Source organism: Hibiscus syriacus, unplaced genomic scaffold (assembly GCF_006381635.1).
Source record: "Hibiscus syriacus cultivar Baekdansim isolate YM2019G1 unplaced genomic scaffold, ASM638163v2 tig00004360_pilon, whole genome shotgun sequence".
Taxonomy (NCBI): Eukaryota; Viridiplantae; Streptophyta; class Magnoliopsida; order Malvales; family Malvaceae; genus Hibiscus; species Hibiscus syriacus.
Genome location: NW_024062012.1, coordinates 1 through 6693, shown reverse-complemented (window position 1 = coordinate 6693; position 6693 = coordinate 1). Strand labels below are relative to the sequence as shown.

General features: G+C 32.4%; 1 pseudogene; it reads right to left on the bottom strand.

Annotated features, from left to right (window-relative positions):
* Nucleotides 1-4900: 4900 nt before the first annotated feature.
* LOC120193998 lies at nt 4901-6687 on the bottom strand (annotated as a pseudogene).
* Nucleotides 6688-6693: the final 6 nt, after the last annotated feature.

The following is a 6693-nucleotide window of genomic DNA, read 5'->3' as shown; positions in this document are numbered from 1 at the left end:
TTTTGTTTATTTTCACTGATAGAGACTAAAAAGTAATGTTAGGTATAATTTTGAAAAAAATAATTAAATATTAAAAATTAAATAAAAGTGATAGTTAGTGACTAAATATGTAATTTATCCAAATAACTCCGGTTGCGCTGTTCAGTGGGACCACGGTATCATATATAAAGGCACTCAGCACCAACATAGCAAATTAGCAAACAGTCTCAGCTAGATTAGCTTGCTCCAATTAACCCTAAAATTCCTCAAAACAAACTAAAAACGGGAAATTGCGCATCAAATCAAACATGAAGCGCTCTCGCTCCAGCAGCCTAGTTAACATTCGAGTACTTAAGCCTTCGTCCACCACTGCCTTTGCATTTCAAAGGAATTCACACGTCAATCCTTCTGTAATCTCCGTTCACGCGCCACCCAATGCCCACGAGACGGCCAAGGTGGGGATTTTGGCCGTGTCGACGCCGAAATTAACGATTTGTCAAGAGAATCACTTCTTGGACGAATGCTTTCTTTGTAAGAAGTGGTTGCAGCAAAATGACACTAGATTTATGTACGGGTAGGTCAATTATTGTTGATCTTTACTGATCTCTGTTTGTCAATGGAAACTAAACATAGGAAATCGAATCTTTTGTCGTTTCTCTTTTCTTTATTATCTGAGATTCAAAGAATTGTTAATCGCCGAAGTTCTGTTTGTTAAAGCTTTGATTGCGGCATAAAGAAATAACTAATGTTTTTTTTTGAATTATGATTTTTAATTTCTCATATTGGGCATCTGACCGTAGACAAAGTTTATGATTGTCTCGTATCTGTGTTTGGTTCATGTGTTTAAGTCAATTATTGTCATTTATTAACATTATTGAGGTATTTATGATATCTGGGTTGAATTTTGTAATTATGTAATAATAATAAAATTGCAGTGACTTCCGTTCGTTTTGCTCTCTTGAATGCCGCGGTAAACTGATCGGTGCAGATGATGACAAGGAGAAAGCCAAAAGGAAAGATCCAATTGAAGTATCCACCTGGTACTTGACTTGAACATTGCTTAATTAACTTTGTTGGTGCGTAGCTTGTCAGTTTTTCAAGATAGGCTTGCACTTTACGAATTCATGGCTGCCTCGCATATATAATCTGCCTTGACAGCCTTGTACAGTTGCATTACTTGATTTTGTTTTTGTTTTTCCTTCTCTAGGATTAAAAAAAACTCTAGCTGTTTGGGGAATTGAACATATTGTTTCCAATTTCAAGCAGGACTTGTGATGATGATGGGATTTTTTATTTTTTTCAAATGCTGTGGAATTGGGTGGTATTTTATTTTCACTCATAGATCATTTCATTACAGTTGCAGATTCTTCTCTACACTCTCTTTGCATTATAATCATATTTTTACATGAAGAAAATGATACCTTTTATGCTATCCTGTTAGAATCTTTTCGTGAACTTCCAAACCTATTGAACATGAACTATAATAGGAACAATTCGAATATGCATGATGTTGAACACAATAGGTGGTTTTAGTAGAAAATAAATATTGTTATTTCTAAATGATTCGAATTAGAACAACATTATCTACATGTATGCTGAATTTAATCAATTTAGGTATTTTCAAAGAAAAAATATGCATGATGTTTGACAGTTCATAATATATATATATGTTTGATATTCATTTCACTTGTCACCGGAGCCCTCAGTATTAAGACTTTACATACATATTCTAGTGCACTACATATGCCGAAAATTCAATGTATAAAATGCCTAAGGTTTTAACCCGGCATCTAACTTCAACTTTTGTTTGCCTGCACTGAAACATTTACATCTGTTGCCTATGATGCTTGCCTTCTCTTTCATGTTTATGTTGTAGGTTCTTTGGATCTTGTGTTTTATTCATGGATTGAATCTAAATTTAGAGATATCAATTGATTTTGGTCGGTTGGTTCGATTTTAACAATTAGTATTCGAATTTAATTAATTAACTTGATAGGTAAAATAAAGTAAACTTAATATATTAGATTTATTTATTACTTTATTTTATTATCGTATATATTCCTAAACTCATTTTATTGCATTAATTTTATCTTTTGATTATATTAAATGTTATCGTGCTGATGTAATAGTTAATCGTGCTACCATGATAATTCATGCGTGAATGATGACATGATAAAATAGCTTAATTGATTTTTTTGACCGAGTTTGAGAATTTTAATTGAAAGTTTGTGAACTTATTTAATCTTTAAACAATATAGTATAAATAATTAAGAAATTATTAAAATTTCAAAACATAAAAATATATATTTTTTAAAGTCATTAAAATAAAAACGAATATTTATATCAGAAAAGTCTTTGACAATCTCTCATCAATCTAAGTCTACTACTATTCATTAAATATATTTTCAATGGAATGAACCTTATAGAAGTCAAAGGAGAGTTTGAGTTTTATAGCTTCTTATGTGTTTTAATTTTATATTTTTACTTAAATTTTAAAAAAAAATTAAAGTATTTGCTTTAAAAAATTCTATGAATACAGTGATAATTTTATGAATATTTTCTATATTTTAAATATTTTTAAAATTTTGATAAATTATTAATTTTTTCCTTAAAGATTAAATAAGTTATAAGTTTTCAATTAAAATAAATTATACTAAAAACCTAAAAATCATTTTTAAAGATTAAATTATATTCTCAAATTTAATCAAAAGATCAATTAAGTACATTTGTCACGTCAATACAGCAAATTGGTACATCAATATTGTAAGAATAAATATCGACTAAAAATAAAATTAATACAATCAAATGAGTTTGGGAGAAAATAGATAAAACTAAAATTTATAGATAAATTTATTAATTTGAGTTTGCTATAATAATAAAATAACTCTTTAAACCTATATAATATATAATAATTACTATATAAGTATATTTATTAGTGTGCATATACTTTTTTATTTCCAAAAATATAAAGTGTAAGGTTGGTGAAAGAGATGTGCACATGAACATTCCGTTTATAAATGAACATGACACTAGTGTCGCGTAGAGAGGTGTTGAGGTACAACTTTATCTTTTCTACTTTTCTACTGTTTAATCGGTCTATATAAACTTTTGCTTTATGCATGCAACAACTTCACTTTTCTACTGTTGAGTTACTGTTTTTCTCGACATAAAGATAAGTAAGGTTGAATTATATTAAAAAAAATTACGCGTGTTTTATATTAATATCGTTTCGATATTTTTTTTTTTAGTTTAGAATTTTCTAACTATGAGGTAAATGAACTTTAGAAACTTGGGACATGAATAAGTTGCAAACACCAGTACACCACAGACTTATAGATGGATTATTGTATGTATCAAATCCTTACCATTGGTGTTGTACGTATCAATTAACCTATCAGGTAAACAAATAACATTCCCAAAGCTGTAATCTCAAAACTAAGATAATTTCAAAATGGTGAATCGATATGCGCTTTTGTTACGATCTAATCTTCATTGTTACAAGTTAAATAGAAGAAAATTCATAAATCTACTGGGTCCAATTTCTGGAACCTGGATTGAACTTTGAGTCTAATTTAGCCCAAATCTGTAGACACTTTCCAGTAATCAACATCGTAACTTTTTCCCAAAAGAATTCCCCCTTCTACTGCTGCCAGTATGTGCGGCATGCCAGAGATTTATAACAACAGCATGCGGAAGCAACCGGGTAAGTAAGGGATGGGTTGAGTTGTGCGTTTTGCGTTTGCTTTACGTTGGTACCCTCAGAAAGGCGTCAGCCTTTATGAGATCCATCTCCAACCAAATCTAAGACATTATTAATCTATTCATTATGAATTTAAGAAGAATAAAAACACTTTTATGGGTCTCTGTCTGCAAATGGTAAGAGTAATTGATCCCCTTGACTCTAGCACTCCACGTGAATTTTCATAATCATATTTTCTTTTAAAAAAGCAATGCATTTAGCCGTTTAGACCCTAAACCCTAAATCCATCGGTTTGGTTCTTCCCTCTTTGGATATAATCCGCGAACTGCATCTTAAATAAACAACACATCAACAGACGCTGCAATCGTTGAAACCATTTTGTGGAAATGTCTCAAAAATATTAATTCCGAGCTGTTTAATTCTATAATTTATATATTTTGTTGAAGCTTATGAGGCCACGACTTACTCAGACGTGCATAGCATTACCACTAAAGTGGAGGGTCGTCATAACATAATAAATAAATTAAAAATAACAGAAACATCTCGGGATGCTAATGCTATAAAATGACATTAAATCAGATATGAAACGAATCACTATGCACAGTAGAAAAAACTAAAATAGAGAGTAAATTCTATTGAAACATCTTGATGCTAATACATTATTCTTTATTATTTTTATTTATTGTTCAAAATTAAGATCCATATAATACTCAAATTCATTTTTTTAATTTATTTCCTTAGTTGTATTTAAAGTGTTTTCTTAAAAATAATAAAAATAATATTTGACACATTTAATCAATTTTTTTACAATCTATTAATAAATTATTAAATTAATTGTCAAAAATAATATAATATATTTTCATACTATAAAAACTTATTATTGAGTTTCTCTCATAGCCTCAAAAAATCGGGAAAAAATTATTATAATGGAGGAGTAATCTTTTTAAATTTATATTCCTATATTTAGTTTATAGAAAAGATTATTAAAATAATATTTTTATTAGTATAACATAAATTTAACTAATTATTTTAAATTGTTATTGGTTGATTTAAAATTTCCCTTAATTTTTCTTTAACCATTTGAGGTAACATATGCTGGTGCAGTGGCGTAGCCTTAACAATGTATGAAATTCAGTTTTAAAATTGCGGGGGGGGGGGGGAGTGGAACTTTAAAATCCGTTCAATTCATATAAAAAGAAGGGGTGAAGGAGTAGCGGACATTGATTACATCTTGTCCTTTCCATACTTTTGCATATCTTCCAAAAATAGAAAACTACAATTGACTTTAATGGAATTTGGACAATAAACAAACATGTCTTGTACATTATTGATGTGTCATAGATGCATTTTCCAAAGGAATGTGATTTGTTGGTGTAAGCCAATCGTACCCTGAAAAACAAAAGCTCTCAGCTGATGAAATTGTTCACAACATGTAAAAATTTATCCCCTATTGTTGCATTAGAAATTAGACAAACGAGTTTAGCAAGAACCCACCTTGTTTTCCAACACCCATCGAGGAAACGATATATGTAATATGTCCCGTAGCCACCATTGTCTATTTTGCGTAGATCAGTGCCCACCAGTAAAAATGGGGGACCAATCTGTCAATATTCCAAGTACGCCTTTCGTTCATAGTTCATGATTTCTGTCAGAAGAAACTGCGTTCGTTATGTGACTGCGGCAACAGCTCTTCGACCTCGATTCGGGCCACGGAACAACTCATGCTTTTCCGAATTTGACCATGATTGATCGATTCTACCTCGGCCGAAAATACACTATAAACCGGCCTATGATCGGAGAACTTCGACTCCCCTCGAACATACGATAGCTGATGTAGGCCTCTTCCATACCACAGTATCCGATCACACCTTCACAAATACAACCTAATTAGCTTATACAATGATTGCCAATACATGTAAGTAGTAGTTAATCAGGGAGATTACCATGCAGGAGTTCTTCGTTTTTCCTTGGGTGCCTATCTTCCACAGCGTATCTGTCTGAATTATTAGAGTACTTGTACGTAGGAGGGAAATATATTTTTCCTTCTCTCCATCCCTCGAAAACTCGGCCTTCGCCCTGCTCGATCCGAAGCTGGAAAACCAACATACGGCTGATTTAAGAATGAAAATAGAAACATAAATTATATGGGATTAACAAGGAAAAGGATATGAACATGCCTGGTCATTCTCTAGCAGTGCTTTCCAGTTACGCATCTCGACTAGAGCCTTTGTGGAACGGTACGATAGAGCGATTCGATAATTCAAATCCCCAAGCCATATAATACGACTGCACCGAGACACTGAAAGCTTAGAACTTCATGGTATTATTAATCTAAAAAGCATTGAATATAATCGAATTAAACTTATGAAGGCTTACTCATGGTCTAGAATTGTTTGGGGAGATCTCTCGTCTTTCATACCACGAACCCTAGGGAACCTTGTCTTTCTAAGGATCTCCATAACATCAGAGTTTCTTCGAAGCTCGTCGCCATCCTTTTGGCCCGAGGTTAAATGACTACAGACGAAGCAAAAGGTAGTTTGATGAAAAGACATGCTAATAGAAATGGAACCCTGCAAAAAAAAAAATAATAATAATAACAAGATATGAGTATCTGGCTACTTATTCCTAGACCAAATTTCTCAAATAAGTGTTTCATAGGTAAAACTGTACCTTGTTTCCAAGATAACCCATCAATCCTCTGCCTACACATGACACTTTCATGTTGCGAACAGCGTGTTTAAGATCACTTTTAACCCACACTGTTAGAAATATCCCTACCATTTGTTTGCTGGCAACCAAACAGTACCTCGAACGCCCCTTCGGTTTGCCGGTTTCCTCCATGGTGAAAGATTTGCCGTAGGACATTGGAGAATGCTGTGAATATTGCATGTTCCCAGTTGACTCTGCAGTTCCATTCTCATCGTCGGAGTCGGAGGAACCCCATCTGAAGTTAGAGTCATAATCACTCGCTCTATGGCCAAAGCTGAATTGGCGATCATGTTGCATTGTCATGT